The sequence below is a fragment of the Ctenopharyngodon idella genome, chromosome 14 (assembly GCF_019924925.1).
Source record: "Ctenopharyngodon idella isolate HZGC_01 chromosome 14, HZGC01, whole genome shotgun sequence".
Classification (NCBI taxonomy): Eukaryota; Metazoa; Chordata; class Actinopteri; order Cypriniformes; family Xenocyprididae; genus Ctenopharyngodon; species Ctenopharyngodon idella.
This window is the reverse complement of record NC_067233.1, coordinates 1,699,802-1,713,807: the sequence shown is the minus strand read 5'-3', so window position 1 is coordinate 1,713,807 and position 14,006 is coordinate 1,699,802.

Below are 14,006 nucleotides of genomic sequence, written 5' to 3'. Positions count from 1 at the left end.
TTAAAAGATAGTGAGATACTGTCGACAGCAATAGACAGGGTAATTGCAGAGCCACTACTGTGGTATAAATTACATCACTCCAAATGGCAGAAGGGCCCGCAGAGAGCGGGAAAAAAATCTGACAATTCACTCCACCTGCCACCCTACCATCGCTTATCACTGCTTAACAGAGAAAAAAAGAGGCAGGTGAAAAAAATTAGGTATTGATCAAATTAACAGTTTTAGCAATCTGTTTAAGATGGGCGGGGGCAAAGGAGATGGAACAATTAAATTCCCCAGACGATATAAGGTCTCGGGATAACTCTCGACCTCCGGGCGAAATGACTCGAATATATAGCCCTGCAGAGCTGAAAAAGAACAACAGCCGATTTGAAGACGACACTAATAACGTGCGATACGAAAGCTACGACGAAAAGCATATTCAAAGTCACTGAAGAAAATGTGAGGGTGTTCTGGTTGCCCACGGTTAAGTCTTCATAATCATGTTCGAATATACAAAAAACTAGGGCTTTCGATGTAACACGTAAATTTAATTAATTCGTTACGGGAAAAAATTATGCGTAATAAAACACATTTAACCCACTTGCCCCACCCCAGACCTACAGAGGTCATCTGACATTTCATACAGTTGATGGTGACGAATATGAAGCAGAGCAGAGCGTGATGGAGCCTGTGCAGTTATATGCAGAGTTGCCAGGTTTTCACAACAAAACCTGCCCCCCGCATTTCGGGGGGTAAAATCTGGGTTTTTGGCAGGGTTCCCCTGGTAAAATTCACATTCAAGGGGCTAAATATCATGTTATTTGGGGTCGCTTCAACTCGTGGACATGAAAAACAACCCGCGGCAACAGTGTTAAAGTAGCCCAGTTTACCCTTCGCCGGGAGTTTGATTGACAAGCGATCTAACCAATCATAACGCCAAATCTGCCATTTTGTCCAACAAAGCAGTCAGGACTTAGAAGATTAACCTTGGTGGACTTGAACTTGAAAAATGGTGTGTACTGACATCTTTCCGCATTTGAAACAACATTCCTTCTCATGTTCATTCATGTTTATTTGATGCTATAAATTAACTAGTAGGAAAAGATGATCGGTTCACGAGCCGCTTGAGCTGAGGCGCTACAGCAATCTGTCACGACACATTAAAGAGCCATAAAATGGTTTTTATTGTTCGAATTTCTTAAAAAATTACACAATTTGAAAGCGGGGACTTTGTTTAATATCATAAGTAACCTGCTCTGTCTTGTCTGTCGACGTGTTGTCAGTGTCCTCTTTGCTCCGCAATGTATGTTTGACTCCGTGTGGCGTGACGGCGACATGGCTTGTCGGACAAAGCAACAGTAACTAAGGGGGGGGCGGTTCTTTGTGAAGGGTCAATTCCACGGGAATATCCCTTGGCAGACTTGGCAACACTGGTTATATGAGCCTAAAATTCAAGATATCAGGGCAAAAATGCCCCTGTATGAGTTTTGTCTCATATTTATATCATGATATATTTAAGCAATTTCACACAAGTAACGAGCGCAATATCAGACGAGTGCTGTTTTTGTCCCGAATAGCACGAGTGCAAATGTGATAATGATTTAATACAACAGTTCAATAAATAAGAAGTTAATATTGTGTTATATTTAAGACACAATATTGTCTGATTTTGTTACCTATAAAGACAAAGATTGTGCATCTCCGAGCAACACAGGGGTGTTTCTGAATGAATTTGTGTTTTGAATGAATCGGGTGAACCAGTGATTCAAGAGAGTCATTTACTTCATTCCTGAATGAATCAGCCGTTTGAACAAATCGAATCAATGACTAATGATTCGTCTGTTCACACCAAGAATGATAACTATAAAGATAACGATAAAGATGTAGTTCTAAAAATCTTTCTAAATATAAAAGAATAGCACTGTCCACACCACAGCTATACGATTGGGATCACTTTCAAAAAAATTTTTTTTCCAGCTGTTGAACAATAAAACACTGAGAGCCAATCAGAATCCATTAATTTAAGGGCTCGTGCATTAAAAATGGCGAACGACTTTGCGGAGAAGTTAATCGCCAAGCTTTAGAAAAAGCCACCACTGTTTGACAAGTCAAACCCCCTTTTCAAGGATGCTTTAAAGAAAATGGATATATGGAAAACAATCGGTCATACCCTCAGGATAAACGGTGAGAAGAATTAACGATATATACCAGGCTAGCAAACGGTGTAACATAAAATTACCTCAGGTATCCAGCGCTAGTTTCGACAACACTGTCTTTCTTTTTGAAGTTGCAGTAAAAAAAAGACTAGGTGTTGTTTTTATTCCACTTTATTGACTTTGTTCAGTTAGATTAGATCGATTACACTAGCTATTCACTCGAAACTTAGCATTCTGAGGACATCTGCTGGTTAAAGCGTGTAAATGCAACAAGAACAGCAAAAACATGTTGTACACACTTTGAAACCGCAGAATAAACAGACCGTTATCGTTCGTTGGTGTGGACGCAAATATATCATTATAGGTGTAAACGTGCCTTTACTCATTTAGACATTTACCGCCACCTACTGGCAGTTTTAGTTTCTTATTTAGAGTATTATTTATTTATTTATTTATTTATTTATTTTATAATTTCATATTCCATATTAATAAAAACCCATTAAAGGTATATTCAAAATGAAAATTCTGTCATCATTTACTCATCCTCATGGCCGTTGTACCCTAAAAGGTTATGTGTAATAAATTCTATGTTGAATCAAATTGCTACTTCTTGCAATGTATATTTGATGCTTTTCTCATTTAACACAATAATGACTTTAAATTATCTTTTTGAGGGAAATTTCTCAGCCAAACGTGATGTGCGATTAATTTGCGATTAATTAATCGCCACATCATGTAATTAATTAGATTAAAAATTTGAATCGCTGACAGCCCTACAAAAATAAACTTTGCACATCACCTCAGTCTTTTGGAGCAGGCCCACAATGCCGAGGCCAACTGTAGTCCTTTGACTGGTACACTTTCAGTGTTTACAAAAGTACTTTATGATATTCTGTTCTCTAAATATGGCTCAGGTCCCTCCTTCAAGTTAAACACGCAGAAGACAGAGTTTGTTTAGCTCCAACAGTAATAGAGACTTTATTTTTTGTTCTATCTTCATTCACAAAGCAGCTGCAACCAAGACTCACAACCCAGTTGTGTCTGACCTTAGTGGCAGACAGATAAAACGTATTAGGTTATTATTTTTCCGCCCCATAAAATAATAAGTAAAAGCCAGCAATTAGTGATGAGCCATAAATCTAAATATTCTGATGTGTGTTTTCAAACATGAATTGTTGCAGCCGTCTATATGCATCTCTGGACATCCTTCATTTGGATGAGCTATATAATACTTCCCATTTTAAAAATTTTCCTTGCCATTGTTCCGAAGAAAGGGCCGAGGGCTACGGGACGATTTGTGTTCTGCATGGTGGTTTTATGCATCACCTGCTTGATTTCAATTTACATGTATGTCCTGGGTTACGGCTATATTCATTTGGCTGAGGTAGTTAAATCAATGGAGTACAGTGTAACCTTCCCCGCCAAGACAAGCGACACATTATGACGCATTAAAATGGGCCTTTGTGGCACAGGGCAAAGGTAAATAAAAGGCTTGTTTTCCATTCGTGTCATTTGTTTTGACCTGAGCTCTTCAAAATCAGGGGACCAGCACAAGCTCCTGATGATAAATGATACGCTCGTTTTATCTGCTAAACCAAATTTTCCATTGCCAATCTTTTTTTATATTATAAGGGAGATTGTTTAGTTAGCATTTCACACATTGCTAAAAATAAAGGTCCTAAAAGGGGGTTTTCATGGCGATGCCATTGAAGAATCATTTCCGGTTCCCCAAAGAACCTTTCAGTGATTAGTTCTTAAAAGAATAATGTTTTAGAACCTTTTTCCAGAATAAAGAACCTTTTGTCAATGGAAAGATTCCATGGATGTTCTTCATGGAACCACTGATGCCATTAAAGAACCTATATTTGTAAGAGTGTAGGTCAAATTAAATAACTCACAAGAAATACATGCACATCTTTCAAAAAATAGCTTAAATCCATGGCAAATAAACAGAGATATATTTCAAATGATGATAGAAATCAAAAGTTTTCAAATCCCAGTCTGTTCTGTGGACATTCAGGCACATTTGTCACACTGGAAACAGCATTATCACATTGTTGTCTCTCCTAACCATTTCCGGGATGGCCATTTCTCAAAAAAAGATTTTTCTAAATGCAATAATATCTTTCCCGATAGGATGCCTTTCCTTCAATGCATAATGTCTTCAACAAAAAAATCCCAGATCTGTGTTGTAAAAGCTCTATCTCCCTGGCTGGCTGAACTGCTTTAATTCCCAGACACCTTATAGTGATGGCTTCAATTTCCAGGGCTTTTGATAAAATCGCGCAGTCTCTGGTGTATTGGGATTGAGTACCCCGCTATGGACGCCGTTTAATGAAGTGTCATAGTTTCAGCGCCTGATGTTTGACATAACCTCATTCAGTGCACTTGTGATAAATGTGAGCCTGGCAATCATAAAATATATAGCTATAATTGAGTTAATATGATTTAAAATACTAACCATTTGTACCATCGGATTGTGCTGTCATTTGCCTTCCACAGGTAAGCTGCAGACAATACGATATAAATGTTTCATTATTGCTCCCATCCTCAATCGACTCCTCATGTAACTGTCAACTAATTCATTAAAATAATTATTAAAGATAATATAGATAATAAAATGATTTTTATAAGATAATTTCATTGGGATCGCTAATGAATTTAAGCTAAAACCTTATATTTTTATATCTAATTTGCCTCTGTAGAGATGACATTATTTTAAACACTTGTTATCTTATGAGCGCCTTCCCTGATGAAATCTTACTTCAGAGTAACATTTTAATATTGATGTCATTTTCATTAAATAACTAGCACATTTTCTGAATTAAAACCCCATCGTTAAATGATCATTATTCCGGTTGTGAATCTTAACTTTCACCCCCCTTTTTGAGCATAGTCGTGAAAATACACTATCCAAATGTAAATGAATGCTTTGGAATACAGACCTAAGGAAGTGAAAGCTGTTCAAAAATAATTTTTACTCTAAAATTGCTATAAAATCAAGTTGTGTTTCTAAATTTGAAGTTGATATCACATTCCATTCATTTTTCTGATGCGTTCTCCTGTAACAAATAACAAAACAGTCGCCAAATATGGAACCTCGAGTCTCAGACCTTTCCGACGTTATGTTTTGTCAAGATTAGAAAAAATGTATTATAAAATAATCTAGAAATAGTTCAATTAAATAGTTAAAAGGAGCCTGCTTAAAGGTTTTAAGTACTGTTTCATGGTAAATCAATGTCCGATTTCAATACGGTTTTCACAGGATGAATTTTGAGTGTTTAAAGGGTTAGTTCACACAAAAAAATGAAATTTCTGTCATTAATTCCTCACCCTCATGTTGTTCCACACCCGTAAGACCTTCGTTCATCTTCAGAACACAAATTAAGATATTTTTGATGAAATCCGAGAGGTTTATGACTCCATAGACAGCAATATAATCAACACTTTCAAGGTCCAGAAAGGTACTAAAGACATCGTTAAAACAGTCATGTGACTGCAGTGGATCAACCTTAATGTTATGAAGAGACGAGAATACTTTTTGTGCGCAAAAACAAAACAAAAATAATGACTTTATTCAACAATCTCTTCTTCTGTGTCATTCTCATACGTTGTTTACGTCCAGCGCTTCCAGGTTCTACGTCAGAACGCCGACTCATTATTGGCCGGCTCCTGCGTCAGCATCACACGCATGAGTCACGTGATCAGCTTTGGCCAATACTGAGCCGGCATTCGGACGTGGAACCTGGAGATTTACCGGCTCCATGTCAGTCTTTCCATGTGAAACCATCCCGTCAGGTCTAAAATATAAACATAGTGAATAAGACAATCCCTTATTATTAAACTTTGTTCATTTTGAACAAACAAAAGTTACATAGTGTACGTTTAAAATAAGAAAAATAAGTTTTGTGGGGAATCCTGTATATGCAGAATAACCCTTTAAGAATATGTTAAAACATAAACCAACATAGCATAAAAATCGTGAATGCTGATTGGTCAATTCTACATTCCGGTCATGCAAAGACACAGAATTCAGTAAGAGCTGTGACAAAACACATCACCTACCTCTGATGTGTATCTCTGCTCATAGAGGCCTACTGTTGACCTCATGTCAGGAACTAGACTAAATCTTTTATCAAAAATTTGCGTAATAAAACCATGCTTTAATGTGTAATATTTAATGTTTTATAAAAGCATTACATCAACTGAGGCCATGCTATATTACTGCACTACACAACACCCATTTGTCATGACTCGTGACTATATTAACAATACAGCACTGCCTCTCTAATCTTATTGCTTCAATAATACATTATGCACAGCATTTCATATTACGCAGCTTTACCAGTATTTTCATGTTTACATAAATGGCACTGAAAGTACATTCGCTGAGTGTCTGGCCATCAGAGAAAAACACATGATTTCATCTGACAGTTCGAAAGAATCACTTTCCTGTCCTAAAACTCCCTTAACACGGGCTGATATCTGCTTGTTTATTTTGTAGCTGGTAGATGACCATTGTGCGAGCCCCTTTTGTGGTGGAGGTGCTAAAGGATATCTCGCAGGTCACATCATTCGAGGGAGGTTGATGACTCGGTTAGATCTCCATCACTCTCCACTCAAGCGGAGAATATGTCCCCAGCAGAAGTACACTGTTTAGATGGTGATGGGATAGGGAACAGGTGACAGGCCGCTGACAGCCGTTTCCTGGGGAGAAGCCTCTATTAGTCCCCCGTTACCTCTTAACTTGTGTTTGCATTGCTACAGTCAGCGGTAAGTAATGGTACTGTCAGCCTAACTATGCCAATGCATGTCATCAATGCAACATAACCAGAGCTGGTAAGATTCCCTTATACATGTGGTGTTTCAGAGACTCAATTTGGCCTTTATTTACACCGATCAGGCATAACATTATGAGCACTGACAGATAAAGTGAATAACACTGATCATCTCTTCATCACGGCTCCTGTTAGTGGGTGGATATATTAGGCAGCAAGTGAAAATTTTGTCCTCAAAGTTGTTGTGTTAGAAGCAGAAAAATGGGCAAGCGTAAGGATTTGAGCGAGTTGTGATGGCTTGACGACTGGGTCAGAGCATCTCCAAAACTGCAGCTCTTGTGGGGTGTTCCCGGTCTGCAGTGGTCAGTATCTATCAAAAGTGCTCCAAGGAAGGAACAGTGGTGAACCGGCGACAGGGTCATGGGCGGCCGAGGCTCAGCGAAGGCTGATCCGTGTGGTCTGATCCAACAGACGAGCTACTGTAGCTCAAATTGCTCAAGAAGTTAATGCTGGTTCTGATAGAAAGGTGTCAGAATACACACGTATGGGGCTGCATAGCTGCAGACCAGTCAGGGTGCCCATGCTGACCCCTGTCCACCGCCGAAAGCACCAACAGTGGACACGTGAGCATCAGAACTGGACCACGGAGCAATGGAAGAAGGTGGCCTGGTCTGATGAATCACGTTTTCTTACATCACGTGGATGGCCGGGTGCGTGTGCGTCTCTTACCTGGGGAACACATGGCACCAGGATGCACTATGGGAAGAAGGCAAGCCGGCGGAGGCAGTGTGATGCTTTGGGCAATGTTCTGCTGGGAAACCTTGGGTCCTGCATCCATGTGGATGTTACTTTGACACGTACCACCTACCTAAGCATTGTTGCAGACCATGTACACCCTTTCATGGACACGGTATTCCCTGGTGGATGTGGCCTCTTTCAGCAGGATAATGCGCCCTGCCACAAAGCAAAAATGGTTCAGGAATGGTTTGAGGAGCACAACAATGAGTTTGAGGTGTTGACTTGGCCTCCAAATTCCCCAGATCTCAATCCAGTGGAGAATCTGTGGGATGTGCTGAACAAACAAGTCCGATCCATGGAGGCCCCACCTCACAACTTACAGGACATCAAGGATCTGCTGCTAACATCTTGGTCCAGATACCACAGCACACCTTCAGGGGTCTAGAGGAGTCCATGCCTCGACGGGTCAGGACTGTTTTGGCAGCAAAAGTGGGACCAACACAATATTAGGAAGGTGGTCATAATGTTATGCCTGATGTTTGCATGCTACACACTTTGCCCACTACTTCTGTTTTGAAAGACGAGGCAGATGGAGATTCACATTTCAAGTCAACATGAAATGGCACTCACAAACCATAGTTCTGAAATGTCTTGCACATTATTCACTCATTATTTTTGTTAAATTCATGTGTCTCATAATGTTGAATTAGAATAACTTCCCCTCCCTCTCTCAGCGACATCTCTTCTCTGATGATGAGGGCGGGGCAACCTGTCACTCACATGAGATCCACCAATAGCAAACCACAAACATCCAATCAATTCCCCGCAGACAAAATCAAGCCCCGCCCTACATTTGTTCTTGTTCTAGAAGCCATTTCACTCGGATATGCAGCACAATGGAGAAAAAAAGACTAGCGCAACTTCCGTTTCATGCCGAGTTTAAGAGATGCCCGATGGCCACATTCATCTGAGCCGGGGCTGAATAATCCTGAGTTTATAAAGTGCTGAGGTGAAGAGGTTATTCACTTAGTGCACTGGTCGGCTGTAATTTAAAACAACTAGCCCCCAGATTTCTGCCCACTTTCCCCCCCAACCTTCATGGGTCTCCCTGAGCGAAAGTTTTCAGCAGGACATTACACACTAGAGCAGGCAGCAGATTGTGTGAGATTACGACAACATCCCGGAGCAGCGTCGGCTCTGTAATATCTCCATGTTTGCAGTCATGGCCTGTCACCCCAGCTGACCAGTGGGGACGCCCGGCAGGTCGCGCCCATGCCTCAATCAACTTCAAGTGTTATTAAATAGTGACCTCCATGAAGAAAAGTACAATGTAATGATGGCTTAAACAAACACAATTTATCATCCTCCTCACACTGACATTACTTTACCCTACCAAACCCAGCCAAGCAGGCACAGTGCAATTGCCAGACTCTGACCCCAAAAGAGGCTCCCACAATCCTCTGTCCACAGTTCAGCTACGCTCTGTCTATTCGCTCAAATGAAAACAAGCATTCAGACTTGAAATATAAGGATCAAATAATTTCCAGAACCTATCTATCTACTATATTGAAGGTTATCTAAAATGTGCAAATAACAGTAAATAGTGATAATGACAAGACAGAAGTGCTACTAAATTCTGCTTACTGTAGCAGTAAAATCCATTAAAAAAAAATTGTTCAAAGGTTTCTCTTTCACAGCTCCAGTTTTTCATTTAATTGTCAACATTGTCTCAGATGTGCATCCTAAAGTTGATGAGAAATGTTTGAGTCCATATTAACATTGAAACATTGCTGAGATGTCTTCTGAAACTTTTGAGGAGAAATGTGAGAATATTAAAGATATTTTAAAGGGATAATTTGTGATTGTTTTCCCTCTGAGGGATGTAACTATAGTTCATCGATATTCATTTTATAAATGTTTTCGTTTTATCAGTATGAGCTAAACCCATGACCAGTGAGGCTCAGTGTTGGGGGAACACATTACAAGTAACACAAGTTATGTAATCAGATTACTTTTTCAAGTAACTAGTAAAGTAACGCATAATTTTTAAATTCACAACATTTTTAAAAAAGTTTTCTTGATCCATTTCAACCATAATAATAAGCAAAAATGACTTTAGTTAAACATCACATTTGTTTTTAATTTTTTGTTTGTTTTTATTACTAAGTAAAGAGTGTTGAACTTTCTTCTTCTTCTGCGATCCAGAATGGCAGCAGAGCTGAATGTTTTGTTTGAGCTGCGCCCTCTGCTGTACAGAAGTGAATCTGCATTTCCTTCAGCCTGATGCTTATTTGTTTTTGTTTATTATTGTCATTAAAAACAAACAAGCAAGCACAGCCCGGATGAGAAAAAGTAATGTAACGCGTTACTTCCCATAAAAAGTAACTAAGTAACGCAACTAGTTACTTTTTAGGGAGTAACATAATATCGTTAAGGCCCGTTCAAACCAACAGCAATAACTATAAAGGTAACAATAAAGATACAGATATTATTTGACAGAGAAACAAGTGCACAGCCATCTTTACAATTTTGTGTTTGGGTCATTGATGAAAAAGTGTAAAAAGAACCATAATGGAGTTCATTTTGAAGTTTTATTAAGTGTTAACAATGAGATTATGTGGTTTTTATAATCAATTAACACTGCATTTGTCATTTTTTTACAAGATGGACAAAATTTGTCACCAAAAAAGTCATTCAGTTTAACCAAAATTTCGGTTTTACCGAATGACACTTTTGGTTATGCCGAATGACGATATTTTCAAACAATGCTAACAGGCTGATATCTAGCTAGCTAGCAAAAGAACAATCAAACATTTTATATTTAGTACAAGTTTTTAAAATATTACAACATTTTCCATGTTTTATAGCGGTTGTACCGAATGACCTGATGTTTCGGGACATGCGTATGATCAAGTGAAAACATGAATTTTTCAAATAGTTAAGAGAGAGTTAGTTACTTTGCTTCACGACCATGTGATCCTTTGCAGGTGTCTGAATGATGTCACATCCTGTCACATGATACTGACTTTATATTGGTTACTCCAAATGACATCAGTGAAATTCATTTTTCCGGACATTCTTTCTCATAACAAAGCAACGACTTCTACACATAATTTTAATACCATTTTGCACTATATTGATATATGATGTTATAAATCATGTTAGAATAAAAAAAAAGTAGACATTTATTACATTTTAAGATATTTTAATCACAAATGAAATGTCTGTATTGGCCTTTGGACGGTTAAACCGAATGACCTTTTGACACTTAAAAATCTTTAAAATACCTTTATATGTAGCAAAATATAATTAAAATATTTTAGATTCAATAAAAGAGATCATTACCTTACATACTTTGGATGTCATATCTTTGTTATTATTAAGGCCTTTGGACAATAAAAACGTCATTGACCCATTTGAACTTGCATTTTAGCGGTAACTCTGTATATTTCTATGGCATCGCTGTCGAAGAGTAATTAGCTGGTGAAGTGGATTCACTTATCGTAGAGTTAACGAAAGTAATCATGAGCATTGTAGTGTTTGAAGCACAACAAATATCATAACAAATATCAGATTTTAAAACGAACGGTTCATTCATAAATCCGTAAGATCTTACCTTCATGCTGTGGATAAACAAACAGGAAGACAGAACAGAGCTCAGCGCTGAAAATGGGTGGAGCTACAGAAGCTCTATAGTTTTAAAAATCTTTCTAAATATAAAAGAATAGTCCACAGCACAACTATAACGATAACAACACAGTAAAACGATATCGTTGGAATCATTTTCAAAATGATTTTCTCCAGCTTATCAACACTGACAGCCAATTAATTTGAATAATTCTGAATAATACAATTTTTTATAGTTTTAATAGTTTTAAGTAATCCTGCTGCACTCTTGGAGGTTTGCTGACGCTCCCTAAAGTGGGTCCCGGGCCCCAGATTAAGAACCGCTGACCTACATGCATACAGAAAACATTACTGCCCAAACATACCATCCTGCCTTCCCAATAAAAACCACAGGACTGCTCTTCTTATAACACATTATAACTTTTGCTACTTCCACTGAGTAGCCGAAGTTTTTATAACTTTACTACCATAATCATTACAGGTATAAAAAGTTTGCTTTATCAGTTAACCAATAAATGCAATGTATTGGTCAGACCCATCAAACAGGTCATTCGGGAAATGATGTGCCAAGTGGATTTTTATGAGTGTATTTTCCAATGTAGTATACGCTGCGGGTCAATGCTAAGCTGAAGTTGCTTGACACTTCATCTATGGTGCTATGATTTTTTATAAACACTATTGACTTGGCCTTTATTGATTGGCGTGAATGTATCACACAAATCATTTTGCACCAAATCAATAAAGAAATCTTGTGGAAAATTTATATTAAAAGACCTTTGTTTGCCTAAGTGAGTTTCAGACAGGCACACTGAATGCTTTGCTGATTAATTGAATTAGTTTAAATTTGGGCATGGCAAGCCCATTAAACAACGCATTCTTAAATCATGCACTGCCATGTATGATTGAAATGAGATTTTCAACACAATAAGAGAGCTGTTAAATAAATCACATATGCATTTTACACAGTCAAAGAAAAGGAGCATAACTCTTATGAACGTCTTTCAATCTTTAGGTTCAACACTTACTGATGGGTATTCGCCTGCGGTGGGGCCAAACGCTTCTCGCATAGAAGAACAATATCTGTATAGAGAGTACGGTTGGAGTGAAGTTGTTTTTAATTACTACAGGGAAAGTATTTAATTTTCAAGAAAATGCATGACAATTTGGGCATTCTGGTTTAATTTGCAGAGACTAAAAAGGACATATAATGCTGATTAACATCTTCATCTTTCTTTAGTTGCTGTTTGAGCATGAAAAAGCTCTAGAAAGTTCCAGTTGTTCTCTATATCAGTGTTTCTGAACTCCCTGAAACGCCTCCATCTTGAGTTTTCTTCACAATATTCCTCATTTAAATAATTAATGCGCAGAATAAAGGGGTGGGGCCTGGTTGAGTTAGTTAGTAGTGTGTTGAAACTGGCGGTTATGGTAAGGGGCGGGACATTTCCCAAACACCAATCACAACACACTGCTCCTGCTGACCAATCAGAGCACATTGTGCTTTTCAGAAGGAGGGGCTTCATAGAGACAGGAACTAAACAGAGCGTTACTGACAGACTGGGAAGAGAGGAGCTGAACAATGGAGAATATGAGGAAAATAATCAACATTCAATCTAGTAGAGCCCAAAAACAACATCAAGAGTATAATATGACCTCTTTAAACATAACCAACCCGACACAACAACACAGATTCAACCAATCGGGTGACTTTGAGGCCGGACTATATGTTTGACTAACCAATGGCAGACGAGGAGGGAGTGTTCAGGAAACCTGTTTGAAATTAGTCATTATTTTTTTGCAAAATCTGTTTAGTGCAGTGGTTCTCTAACATAATTGTAGGTTAGACATTTCCGCTACAATTATGACAAAAGTGATTGTTTTTAATTTTTTTTATAGTCAAAAACTGGAAAACTAACTAAAAAATAAATATAATTTCTTAGTTTTATGTACTTTTTAGCATTTTAATTACATTTTAAGTTTATTTTAAGCTCAAGTTATTTATTTTTTTTATCATTTTATCTTATGAATAACACTACACTTTAAAAAAGAATTGTTGGTTTAACTTAAAAAAGTAAGTTACCTGGTTGCCTTAAAATTTTGAGTTCATTGACATTAAAATTTTGAGTTTAATCAACAGAAACTCAAAAAAATTATGTTATATGAACCACATTAATTATCTAAGTTGATTTGACAAAATAAAAAATGTGATAAATCATGAAAATAGTTTTTTTTTTTTTTTACAGTGTATTAATATTAATTGTATTATTAATAATACATTAATTTGATGTCAACCTGCGAGGCTCCTGGTTGAGAAGCACTGGTGCTGCAGAACAGCAAATTGTGGCAAAAATTGAATTTTGGCAACAAAACGTTTCCTTTAACTCGCAGTGTTCCCACTATTTACACAATCTTAAAAGCACTTGGTCAAAAATCTAACTGAAAATGTGTAATTTTGTGTAAAATGTCTCAGTCGTGTCGAGGAGATGTCTCACTTTAGTGGCACTGAAGGACTGCTGAAGGAGGACGCTTTTATTTTTTTATAACTATCAGTTGATCATTGCTGTTTAATTATGTCGGGTGGATTCTGGAGTAGATAACATGCTGTTATCTCCCGGTGAGAAGGCTAGAAAGGATATCAAAAAGATAAGTCCCATTCCAGCACACGCTGTTCAAATATTGTAATGTTCTTTCGTCTTTCAACATATTTAATCTTCTGCCAAACTGATGC